The sequence below is a fragment of the Sinohyriopsis cumingii genome, unplaced genomic scaffold, assembly GCF_028554795.1.
Source record: "Sinohyriopsis cumingii isolate HCF-2022 unplaced genomic scaffold, ASM2855479v2 utg000957l, whole genome shotgun sequence".
Classification (NCBI taxonomy): domain Eukaryota; kingdom Metazoa; phylum Mollusca; class Bivalvia; order Unionida; family Unionidae; genus Sinohyriopsis; species Sinohyriopsis cumingii.
In genome coordinates this window covers 425,483-439,863 of record NW_028315947.1, presented here as the reverse complement: position 1 = coordinate 439,863, position 14,381 = coordinate 425,483, and the positions used below count along the sequence as shown (strand labels likewise).

The following is a 14,381-nucleotide window of genomic DNA, read 5'->3' as shown; positions in this document are numbered from 1 at the left end:
TAGATTGCGCACTGAACACAATACTCCAAAAATATATGATTTAAAGACGAAAATGCCACTTTTGACGTATGGCCAGATGAAGATGAGTGAAACCTTTTTCTTATTTTTCTTAATTTCATTCTTCTTTTGCGGTAAGCTTTTCCAGTCGTTTACTATCCATTAAAAGGTTATTTTCAATAATATAAAAATATATATTAGTGTTTTCAGTACATATGATAGACATCTTTGAGATAAAAATTAACTGCATTTGCTAGTAACCAATAAAATAGTTGCCTTAATATGAAACATGAACCACAAAAAGAGCATCAGCCTTTATTCTGCATGAAATAAAAGACACGTACTGCTACAACGCATGACGTCACGATGTGGTACGACAAGAACAATACAATTCATATCGTAAGTAATCAGTTACCTAGGTAAGGTATGCCATCCATTACGCCGAACTTTTTAATACGTCTGGAAAGATAATCCGGACTCAGGTCACTAGCAGTAGCCTAGCCAATGCGCTCGTTGATGTCCTTTTCAAGTTCTCTGTAGTTACTACAATAACTCAGCATGCATATGCAGAATTCTTTAGCAAACTCTACACAGTCATTTAGAAGAACGTTATATCGATGAGGATCTGCACGAAGCGCGGCAAACTCAAGCGCGATAGGTTTGACTTTCCTGTATTTGCCGATATAGAAGGCCCCCTTGACTCTCTCTTTCACATCTCAAAATAAGCAGAATTCTTTCCGAATCTTGAATGTCTTCAGTTCTTCTCGATCGTAGCGTAGTCAAATATCCAGTTCAAAGTTAAACCCGGGATAGCAGCAGCAGAGAGGGCGAACAAGCTCTAATTGATTCACTATCCGTTTCGCAAAATAAGCCTTCCTCGAAAATCGCAAAAAAACCAAAACAAATCGCGATTTTCTCAGTATCTCGTATGAGACAACCCTGTCAACCAACTTAATAAACTCTAATGTTAATGCTAACACACCATATGGAGCTGATGCTATGGTTGGTTTTATTAATAACGGTATTATGGCGTTATTTGAAAGTGCCACATACATGATTGATGGAGAAACATAGAAACAATTCAAAATTATGTTGATGTTGCCGCCACAGTAGTAGGGTTAGCAAGATACTCTGACGACCACACAATATCAATTGGCACGTCGATGATGTTTCACAAAGATAATTATAAATGCCAACCCATTTCTTCAAGTACAAGTTGTACTAAATACTGCGGCTGACCCTCAACGTCCTGGAGCGATTGAAAGACTTGCTGATGCATTTTTGATGCTACAAAGTCAAAACCCTAATTACAATTTAGTATTTGCTACACGTAAATCAATGTTGAAAGGTAACCGTAGAGAATTTTCATGCGCGATTCCATTATCACATATCTTTGGATTTTGCAGAAATGTCCGAAAAGTTTCTTTGGAGCGAAACACACAGTTGTGCTTGTACGAAAATGTACCAGTAACGATGCCATTTGAAGATCAGCCGCTGCTGCTGCTGGTAAAGTGATACAGTCTAAACTATCGCTGTGGATACCAGTAATGACCCCATCGATCGTTGAAGAACAGAAATTACTTTATTTTATGAACATAGGCGGTAAATCTCTGCTGTCGTGGTTCTCAGTGTCCACCGATAGTACCCAAAGTAACGTCACTGGGTTATTCACGTGGCAAATAGCAACTCGACAGGGTGTTTCTGCACAGAGACACATATTTGTTGCGTTGCAAGATGCTACTCGGGTGGGTAATCAATGACGTTCCCATATGATATTTGATAAACTAGGTGTTACCGAAGTTTCTTTGAGGATAAATGGGGATCAAGAACCATCCGAGGATATAATCTTAAATTTTTAACACAATCATGTTGCTCGCACGTATCATAGATTGTTGTAGTATATGGGACGTGATCAAAACAAAGACACTGGTTTACAAATCTCACAGCTGGATTTTACAACATTGTATCCAATCTATTACTTCTCGCTGAAACATTTAGATTTATTTAGACAATCTGTCGTTGATATACACTTAAAGCTACCGTGGATAAAGGCGCTGTTGCTGATTACAGAGCAATCTCGGTCATACTCAGTAACAAAGCAATGTTACTTGAAGGTGTTAGTGGTCGAATGAGAGTCGTTGATGCACCAGTGGAAAATCTTAATGTGTTACCTTAATCCATGTGATTTAGAAATACGGGCATTTTATAAAAATGTCATATCCTCATGTTTGTGTCAGTCTGACTCTTGGTCAGATCAAGAAATTACAGTCCGCGCCGGCAAAAACAAAACACCAGAACAAAAATATCGTTAAAACACAATCAAATCACAGGCGGTGAAAATAAACTTTCACTAACAGAAGGTCAAATCAAACATCTCAATAAAGCCAAACAATCCAAGACTGGAATACGATTTAAACTTTCTGCTAGTGCTATCAACGATATGGCTAAAACCGGAGGAATATTTCCACTTCTCGCAGCAATACCAGCGCTGATAGCTGCTGCTGACCCAGCTGCTGCAAAAGCAGCCGTGTTAGGTGCTGTTGCAACCGCTGCTGCAATGGCATTAAAGAAAGCAACTGGGAAAGGATATAGAAAAGGGAGCGGGTCTAAGACTAAGAGGAACTTCGCCTTCATGGTACGGAAAGGGTCTAAGACTACCAGGAACTGCACCCTCATGGTACCTCAAACATCGTTGAGAGACGCAGCGCATCTAGCGCCGTTGTCAAATTTTGATTTACTCGATGCTGCTAAACAACTCAAAATAAACATTTTAGAGGTGTTTTTATGCGAGATCAGTTACCGCGTAAACCAAACATCGTTGAAGAAGGAATTATTAATCTTGAAGACAGCGTTGGTCCAGGAACTCATTGGGTTGCATATGCAATTGATCCAGGTGGACTCGTTTATTTTGTTTCGTATGGGTTAGCACCTTAAGTTGAATTTCTAAAATATGCCGGTAGGGTACGAATTATTCCAGTGCAAAGTACTCAAGTACAGAGTACTCCGTTTCAAATTCCAGTTTTTGGTACTCAACGCTACCAACACAAACATTAACCGATCCACCAATATGTGGCCTTGAAGCAATTAATGTACTTGAGGCGTTATCAAAATCAACCAAACCACCTCACAAGTCGTGCACGATTATACCGCAGGTAGGTTTAACCGTCCATCGTTGTTTTAAACAACCCTTAAAGATAACTTTGTTGATATTTACGGAAGATCTCTCAGCAAAGGTAATGGTAAAAAAACGCGATGATAATGATTTATCAAAATATGCGACTAAAGATAAAATCGACAATCTTATGAACATCTCCGGGGTTGACCGAGATGACGTTGTTGTTTTTCAGGACCGATATGGTGTGTTAAAAACCAGCAATATCAAATAGAATGACATAGTTCGGCGAGTACTCGGTGCAGTCACGCATAACATCCCTGTGTTTACTGACAGCGGGAAAATCAGAGAATCAAGTATATCATGTACAACCATCAGAGATGAAATCACAAAAAGTGTTGCTAATCGTTTAAAATCAACCGGTGACTATTTGACAGGTGAACTCAGCATGAACGTAAATGAAATGGTAGCCGTAACAGATCTAACATCTGATGAAGATGCCTCAACAAAACAATATGCTGACGTTAACTACAGCACCGGGCCGAGTATGACGTACACGTAAACATGTTTACAAATCTCCGTAGAAACATTAGACTAATTTATGAAACCGCAGAGGAATTATTTGGTACTCCGCTCACCGCTAACATGAAACTTCTGATATCAAGACAAACATTGATACGATTAGGAAAACACAAGAAGATATCGTAAGTGGAATTCCTGATATCGTTAAAAAACTAGTCTGATTAAAATTCCTCACAAACAGATCATCAACGTGGTATACACAGTGTCATCGGGATTCGCAACATGGTCAAAGCAAAATAAAACTCCCAAACATACCGCAACAGTCACTGGTGTATACAGGCTGTCTGTGTTCAGTGCTGAAAAATTTGAGATATTTACAACGTATCCATGGCGTCATTCAGCAGATAAGTTTTCTGAAGTTGTGTCTATCATATTAAATAAAGGAAACGAAGAAGTATTTATTGTGGAAGCAGTTGGTAAGAAATTAACCACAACATCTTACCGGTGGTGTCTAGAATTTGTAGCTGAAACACCTCAATTGGTTACTGTGTAAAATAATAATGTCGTTGACAGCGTCGACAACAACATTAAATGTTCAATAATATAAACACGATCAAGTACGTGAATGGCAATCAGCGTTAAAAACCCATCATTAACTAGTATACGTTGAAAGTAAAAAAATACAAGCGGCGTGTAGTTGCTTTGGATGCTATAGTTTATTCAGTATCGGCGTTAGTTGCGTCCACCGAGGTAGTATTATCAGCGCTAACGCCAGTAACGACGGCAGTAGCAGTAAAAATACGCGTTTCATCATCAGCGGCCTTTGCATGTGTTTTTAATACTATCGCGAAAATGATATTCACGTGCATTAGCATAAAACTCAACGACTACGTTGTAAACTTAAACACAGCCACAGCTGCATATTCTAAATTATCGTCATCAAGCCTCGAAGATACAACGATATCAGATTCCAAATTTGCCGTAATGGTTAAGACATACCATGAAGTAATCGAAGCAGAAAACCACCATTTGAAAGAAAATGAAAATAATAATGACAGAACTACTGCAGCCGATAGCCGCAAATACAACTCCGGCAAGAACAACAATGACAACAGGAAGGTCCAAACAACCTGAATTCAGTATTAATTTTTCAACTGTGATTCCGGTAAGCGAGATCGCGTTATTACAGTTGCGAGTATACCATAGTTGGCAAAATATCAGATCAAAATCATTTGGTGGATTACCAGCAAACAATTCGTCGGTGTTTGCAAATAAAAATAAACCAGATGGTACACCCGACTGGAACGTGTTGGAATATCCACCGGGTGCTATCAAATCGAAGAAATCAATGAGGAATTACGGCGCAGAATAAAAAGTATCACCGGGAAGGAATCCAAGAAAGCAATAACAGTCCATGAACCAACACTGTCCGCTGTCATCAATATAAACTCTCCCGATTACGCCGTGGATATATATCAGTCATCGATCAGAACAGTCTTAGGATGGCCTGAAATTCCACTTTAAGTCCCACCGCCGTTACCAGAACCAAAAAAGTCTGATTATACCACGGACAAGACATCATACCACGAATTTACCCTCATCATACTAAAATCGTTGAGTAGTAGTTTTTTCTTCAATAATAAGGACCATATATCGTAGTATTTTTGTATGAACGACTCCATGGAGGAGGAACTAAATCTATAATTATTCATCTGGGAGACATCAAAACATACTTTGAAATTATTAATCAAGAACATAAAACACAACTAGAGCGACTACGGCAACACTTCCAATATCATCTTTTTGATATAAGAAGTTCACGTAGCAACATCATTAAACACATTGAAATATTAAATCAGCTCGTATCTGACATGGAATATCTTCACCAGAGAATAATCCAGGCAAGATATGATTACACTGACGATATAAATATATATAAACAACGATTTTTAACTGCATACTCGATAACAGAAGCTGATCTAGTAATTTTAAATTTCGGGGATATAACGCAGAAGAATTATTAAATTTCACCGAGAAAATCATTGATGAGTTCTTTTCTGATATACTTGAACAGTGAAAAAAAAACACTACCGTTACGAACTATTCTCCGATACAACAATAATCCACACGAAGGTCGCCATGTATCTCCTGAAATCTTACATATAACTCCAACGGTCGCGGTCAGTCTTGTCTGTGATGTAATTGATGGAAGTTACAACACAGAAACAACAATATAAAATCAAGTGCAGCTAGGATTTATTCTTTATTCGTTCACACCGAAAGAACCCAACGGATATCTGATTGTACAAGAACCGATCAATCTGGTCTATCTACGATGTCATAATCCACTGTTATCAAGAATCAATTTCAAACTAACTTACCAGTCCGGGCATTTGCTGGATTTAAGGTATGAAACGCCAAGTATAAATTTATATATAAAATCCTAAGGATACTAAGAGTGTTATCAAGAAAGTAGTACCAAAAAAAAATATTCTCCTCCTTGACAGTCAAGGTGGATATTTATTTTGAACTGACAAATGGACTAGACCCAAGCTGTCGCTCAGATTTCACACAAAACACAATAATTTTTTACTGAAAATTGGTCAGTGGTGAAGGATAAGGAAACTTTTTCCTGACAGTCAGGGACATACTTTCATTTTTATTTCCGGATATAATCTTTCTTAGTTGCCTCACGCAAGAATTTGCCTCATTCATGAGATAATTCTGATCTAATGTTTTCAATGACAGTACACTAACAGAATGGTGTTATTTTTTTTACACTAAAGACGACACATTCCCATATGAGCCTCTAGGGTGCCATATGACATCCTACCAGGCTCAGGGGAATGTAAACAACCCTCATATACACCCCTAACCTGTCAAACAACAGCCTAGAAGGCTCAGGAAGGCGTTTTTACAAAGACGAAACATTCCCCATGTGGACCCCTAGCTTACCAAATTATATGCTAGCAGGCTCAGAGGAATACATCTAAGGACAATACAAAATGTAGTATATATAACGACGGCACATTCACCATATGAGGCCCTAGATTGCCTTATGACATTCTAGCAGGCTCAACCAGTACATATAAGCTTAATTCTAACTTACCCATAGGCACAACATATATATCTACATTATTTACCGTGCCTCTCCTAGATTGTCTTATGACATTCTAGTAGGTTTGACGGGCAATATATAATCTTAATTCTAACTTATCCTAAGGACAGCACAACATGTACTTTTTAACTATAACTTAATTGTAAGGACAGCACAACATACGGAGACCTTCTCTACATTCAACATATTTTTGCACACACTCCCCCCAGAAATCAACCATTCGGGTGAGAAAGGAGCACCACGCCGTGATGACGACGTGGGAGAGGGTGAATTTTTTTCTGTTGAAGTTCGAGCTTGGGGTGAGCCCCCAAAAGTTTATATAAAATCGCGAAATATTGCCTACTTCGACAATATGCCAGTCATTGGATTCGAATTCGAAGCGTCGATAACGATAATTCGGAGCTCTACCAATGGGCCACGGAACCTTGTTATTGATATATGTTTCAGAAATTATTATACAGTTACTTTTGGATTACAAGAAAATAATACAAATTATTATAGTTACTTTTGGATTGTAAAAAGTAATACAACTTGAATTTAGTTCTACCTAACAAGTCATATTAAAAAAATTACTTATTTTCTGGATAATATATAATACCTATAAAAAAAGAAATGGAGTGTATTTCAACATTATTGTACAATCTTCTGACAGTCAAGGGAGGGAACTCTATCATTTTTTACACAATCGTGCAGAGTTATCTCCGTTATCTGTATCTAACTCTATTAGGACATAAGAGAATGAGATTCGATGTTTATACTTTTGAGAAAAAGCCGATTTGTATATTTTATCTGCAACACGTTGTACGGAAGGCATGTAGATGTCAAAATATTTACCAGCAGCATATATCGACTGAAATATTATTTCTTCCCCGGTTTCTTTATTCAAAGATTTAACGACTCTAGGAACCTTTTTATACTTTCCAGTAGTTCCGAATGTACAATTTTCCCGTTGTGTAATAGTCCGAAGGTTACTCAAATTATTATTTTTCCTATCTGAGTCAATATGATCGATCACAAGACCGTCTTTGATTTCCCCGTAAAAGACCTCGAATATGAACCTATGACTGTTAATACTTCTTTTTCCCAACGGCGAACGTTAGATAACCAACATTATTAACAACACCAGCTGGTTTCTTCAGCAGACAGTGTCTGACTGCACCATCACGAGATGATTCATAATTCTCAATGATGTCGGTCAAATTCTTTTTGCTCCATTTATATGTAATATTCTTTGTCTAAATTATAATTTATTTTTACAAAATCTGGTAATATAGTCTTCGGTTTTTTTATGAACTTACCAATGACAGAGTTGTTATTTTTTTATCGTAATATCGCTTCAGTTTCCTATTTCTTTTACCACCACATTGCACACACAGCTGTGTTTTACCTCTAACCCCAACACCACACCATAAGCAGGGTTTTGGACCTAGACTCCCCTTCCTCCCACTTGGCGAATGTTGTCCGCAAGATTCATGTACGCAGGATTTGTTACAAGGAGTTACAGACCCTATCAACAGCCACTTGTACTGATTTCTTATTTGAGTCATTATATATTATATTTTTTATTTAAATACTGGTTTCAATTATAGCATGGATGAGTTTACGAGATTATGTACAATCAAGCCCTGGAAAACTTCCAGATTCGATCTTGAAAGAAGAACCCCTGACTTGCGGAGGCGAACTCTGACTGATCCGACTATTGATCTGATTAATATTATGAGGGGTGCGAAAAAGTAATTTCATGATGATGGGGCATTTCACACGTGGTCGACATTCAAAATTATACGCGATGACAAAGGTGTCGACGATGTCATTGCTGCTACAATGAACGATACACGTGCGAAAGCGATTATCGATTATATCAACGATCAGAAATATTTTTTTCAGAATAAAGTTTATTGTGCTAGCAGAAACATATTCCGCTGAGTGGATTATCCGTGACAAACGTGACCCTGTCCTTGCTAATGGACAAACTGTTGTGTTAAGTAAATATTCCAAGCCAGGAACACTGATTGGTATTGACAGACCATATTACGCTCGAGCGTATCATGTGACCGCGGTTGTTTATGGAATTTATCAGCTAAATGATAAACCCAACATCGATGATCTTGCACCAATGAGATTTTCAAGGCTGAATTGTGTAGCCGAACGAGTAATTGAGCATTTTACAAATGCGAAGCGTGGAAATGGGTTAACTAATCAGCGACGTGAAAGAAAAAAAAAACACATGGGCTGAATCGGTCAAGGATACCGGAGCTATAATAAGTGATGTAGCTATGTTATCAAGTAAATTAAAATTTCCAATGACAGTAAAAACGTTAACCGAAGAGGTTCTATATGAATCAGAGAACAAAGGAAACGGGACACCAATTGAAATTATTGATCACAATGCGCACGCGTGGACTAGCGCAGTAACAATATTTCCACGAGATCGAACTGTAAGATTTTACCCAGAGAACTCTGTGAATATATTTGATTTTGTTCACGAAATAAGTAAAAACGATCCTGTATCGGTATGGTTATTTTCAAGTTCAGATGATAAAAAATATGATCAATTTGTTCGACCCAAAGGCGATTTATACCGTAAAGAATCTCTTCCTGAAACGATGAGAAATCTTGCGCAAAGATATTAAAAAAATACTGAGCAATTATTTAAAAAATGTTTTACAGTTTCGTCAGTTGCTGCCCACGCTGGCAGAGAGAGAAATTCATGGAAACCAACGCGATTTGAATTTCTTAAAGATGTGCTGTTAAGTTATATCGAATACGGACATGGCAGTTTGTGGAATACCAAGTATGACCACAATGATGTTATTTCGGTGGATATGGTCGCGTGTTATCAGGGAAGTTTTCTTGGAGCGGGTGAGTGTTCTGGATATTTCAAGCGATTTGGACATCCCTGTCATGAAATGGTAAGAGTGGCAATTAATGGTCCATAACCTGTATTTGATTTGACAGGATTCGCTTGTGTAGTGTCGTTCGAATTCGCTAAAGATCTTCATCCGATCTGTTATGTTTGGTTTGGTAGACACTTCTCAGAAAAACGCTGGATACCAATAGTTTTATTACGATATATGATTGATAATGTTGATGGCCAGTGAGGCAGTTATATCATATCGGAAAGAAGCCGGAGTTTGGTTACCTACACCTAAACTACTCCCTTATTCTGCTGACGTTGTCGACTTTGATACGCGATTAGACATTTTCGCGAAAAATACCACCTGAGAAAGCATTGCAAAGAATCTCGGTAGAAAATAATTGGCAAATTTACCCAAGGTGGAGCATATGATAACCGACGGCATCACGCACAGTTAATTCTAGATGATATTGAATATGATTTTATAATCGCTGATGCAACAGTGAGAAATATATATTATAGTCGAGAAAACGCTTACTTATCCAACGGACAAAAGTTAGGCACAATTGTTAGTTACATTGATGGAGAATAACCGCAATATACACAGCTAAGATCCTCAATGCTCGCTTGTGTTTCTATAAATTTATTATCAATGATAAATAGATTTCCTCACACCGCAGTCAGAGTTGCCTCGGATTCATTTTATATCGATAAAAATATTCTTTTTATAAGTACTGATGCATCATGGGGTTCGTGGAGAATACAAGAAGAAACGTTACGTGATTATTCAGAATCCGCGGATGTTACGATTAAAGATAGTTATCGCAGCGGTCAGATATCAGAATTATCATATACAGCGTCCGTGTATGATCCGGTATCCAGACAAAAGACGGTTTATCTAAACGGGCCGGAAGGTTCTGGTAAGAAAACTCGAGTGATTGAATTATTTCGACGGAATTCAGATGATATGATCGTGCTAACACCAACACAAAGAAATAAATGAAACAACGAGGAGTGCAATCAAGTGCTTATCACAGCTTTTTCAAATACAGCGGTGGCACATGGACTCCTGACCGAATGGGAGAGAAATATATTCCAAAGATCATCATTTGGGATGAGGTGTGCACAGTGTCGTTAGAAACATTAAAAACATTTCTTGATTGGTTGTTATTGAAAAATACTGCTGTGAGAATGTGCGGCGATCACGGCGAACCACCACCGTTTGTTGGTCCATCTCCACACGATTGGTTGAAGAAATTTAAAGATTATTACTCGGAGATAACTGATGATCATAGATCTCTTGATAAAGAATTAAAGGAGTTAAAAAAATTAATCAGACTACAACCGAATAAAATTCAGTGTGAAATTGCGCGTAAAATAATTTCAGAAACTTCTTTGAACGACTTTTGGGAAAGATGGAGACCAAACGATTTAATAGTAGCAAGTAGAAAGATAGTCAGAGACACACGTGTACCGTTGTGTTGTAGATCAGCTGATACGCGAAGACAGAATATCGACGTTGATATACCAGGACAGACCGAGAAACAGAATATTGTATTAAATGATGTTGTTTTAGTCCATGTCAATGTTGTTGAGGACGCGCTACACGCTGTTGAGGACGCGCTCTCCGTGGACGTTAGGATATGCGATGACAATACATTCATCTCAAGGACTAACTATTACTGATACAGTTGTTTGGATTGTTGATGATCGTATCGAGTGGTCAAATTTAGTTTATCTCGCAGTGTCTCGAGTCAATAGAATATCTCAACTACGAAGAATTGTCTTGGACGCGTCAGAAACCATCAGTGATGATATTGACAGCGATATAATAAAATTTTTTTTAACTGGTTATAAACAATGCGACAAAAATAATAAACGCGATTTTGTTCTTGATGCTGAATTTACCAGCGCGCTGAAACAACAGCAGAATAATCATTGTGCAAGTTTTAATTGTATTATGTTGTGGCAGTACTCGAATAATAATCCAAGACAATTTACCGTGGATAGAAAGGATAACAGTCGCGGTCATGCACGAGAAAATGTGATGCTGACCTGTCTTGAATGTAATCGACGTAACGGCGCTAGTTAAGTGATCGAGGTGGTAATTGTGTATCCTCGGGAATTACTTGTAATGTTTAAATGTAAATCCGCGTTGAGGAACAGTTGAATCTAATCTGTAGATTGCAGGTCTACCAGTAGATCTTAACACGCTGAAAATATTATGTGATATGATACTACACATAGGATCAGTCGCTCTTTTTTTTTTTACCACCTTCAAGTTCACCAGGTTCATATAAATATCTTACAGTCACATTATCCAGCGCCAGTTGTTTTGAAAAATCACGTCGTTGTATTGATATACGCGCGCTTGTGATTGCATTAACGGGTTTCATTGCAGTTGTTCGGGTTATTTCATTATTTAGCGCAGCTATCACACTTGGGAATCCTGCAACCCATTCGCGAGATCTCTTGTCCTGAATGAATTCCTTCGCGTACTGATATCCAAATAACCGCTCAGCAAGTGTTCGACTAAATCGTTCAACAATTGCCTGCAGACAATGAATTGCAGTTTGCCCTCGTCTGTAATTCTTTTCCAGGATCAACCTGTAGCAGCTGTGGCCATCGTAGACCACCACGTTGATACATTCGTTTAAACGCAGAAGCAATTTTAGCAGCTGGTTTAGTTGATAACGGCTCTGCTTATTGTATCTACTTGCAACGTCAACGACAGTTAACACGCATTTGTATGTTATTTGACGTCTTCGTATTTTAATGGTATCGTGTGGTAGAAATAATATATCAGCCTGATGAACTTCATTTGGCACGCTGACATCAAAATGTGCAAACTGAATTCGTTTAGGCGGTGGTAGTTAATTTGCCATATTGCCTGTCGTGCTAACCACACTTCAGCTGTAAAACGTTCGACACCTGCTGCTTCGGAGAGTTTACTAATTGTTGCTCTACCTTTCCAATATCCTCTTGGAGAATAATAAATTGACTCCATTATAATAATAATCGGTTGATTAAGTACCAGCTTAGGAAACTTCGTTTCCCAATACAAGCTTATAGGTCCATCTGGAAGTTGTAAGACGCAACTGTTACTTAATTTGATAATGTGATGGCTCAAGTGGGATACGTTGTACCTGGTTGCTCCGTCTGTAGATGACTAGAGGTGCTATGATGTACTTATGGATATTAATAAAAATGCAAAATCGTTAAATGAAAACGGAGACAATGTTGCTGAATTTATCTCTGATATCGATGAAGCACCAAGTATTTATGATTTTGATGGGTTTATTAACAATTTAGTCGTGTACGATGGTGTAATGCTGGACAAACGGTCAAATCCAGCTAGAATATTTTCTCGAGGCAGACATAAAAACATAGATGTGATTTATTTAACCCAGCGATATACACACATTCCTAAAGTGATCCGGGATATCTGTAATATTCTTACTGTCTTTAACGGAGTTGATACTCACACGTTACGAAATATTCATCAGACCTGGTGTAGCTGTGATATGGATATAAATAAGATAAAAAAATTATTTAGTCGGGCTCAGTTAACCCCGCATGGATTTATAACAATAAACTTACATGATCATCGAACACGTTATCGAATTGGTCTTGATAAAATCTTTGGAGAATAGCAGCAGAGAGGGCGCTGCCCCAAACTTGGCACTGACGCGATCGCTGACTTTTCCTGCGATTTTACGCTATCAGAAAAACTTATCAGCGACAGAGTGGGTAAGTCATTTAGAGTTTAGTAAGATCGTTGACAGGATTGTCTCATACGAGGTAATGAGAAAATCGCGATTTGTTTTTTTTTTTTGTTGCGATTTCCAGGAAGGCTTAAGATTTAGCGAAACGGATAGTGAATCAATTAGAGCTTGTTGGCCCTCTCTGCTGCTTATGCGTCATCATTTGGCATATCAGAGAACACGCCCATAGGGGTCTTGTATGGCACACGCCATATGGCACACAAATTATAAACGCATGCCAAGCTTTGTTAATGCAGATGAAGATGCGGAACAACATTCACCGTTTGTCGTCATTTGGTAGATTGTTTCTGTATCTTTTTCTATGTGCGATGATAACCTTTTCATAAAAGTCGATACGTTATTCACGTGATATGCCAGTGGGTCAGTGCTTTTGAATGTTCCCTCGACCACGATGATAAAATCTTCTGAAATGACAATGTGACATTTTCACGAGTCAATGAATGATGTAATGATTGACCCAATACACGTCTTAAAAGAAGGGATGCTTATAAGATGCATGAATGAATGGTATAACAAAGAAAAAAGTAAGCTTGACCAAGTAAAGATTATCTCAGTCTGATAATGCTTTATTTGCTTAATACTTCAGTCTCTTTATTTATCCCACATCCCGTCAATACATTTACCTGTTCATTAACCAGTTCTTTTATATTGTAACACAATATAGAAACGTGAGTAAAAGCTATGTCTGTTGCAAGTCTACTCTCAACTTGATAAAGCCATTTGCGTCCCTCTCTTTATTCACAAACATGACCCGTTTATGCCTACCTTGGCATATATTCAAAGTCACCATATTTACCGAAAGTATTGATATTATTTTATGAAATTTCTGTTTAAACCAAGCTTCAAATGCTGAACTTTAAATCCAGACTCCGATTTTTTTAAGTTCTGTTTTTTTTTTCTGGAAATATTACATCAAAATTGCCCGAAATCAAACTCGTTCCTAAAATGCGCAAGATTTCTACCTGTAGTTTTCACTCAAATTACACGTTT

General features: G+C 37.9%; 1 pseudogene; it reads right to left on the bottom strand.

Annotated features, from left to right (window-relative positions):
* Nucleotides 1-404: 404 nt before the first annotated feature.
* LOC149772945 (uncharacterized) lies at nucleotides 405-14,181 on the bottom strand (annotated as a pseudogene).
* Nucleotides 14,182-14,381: the final 200 nt, after the last annotated feature.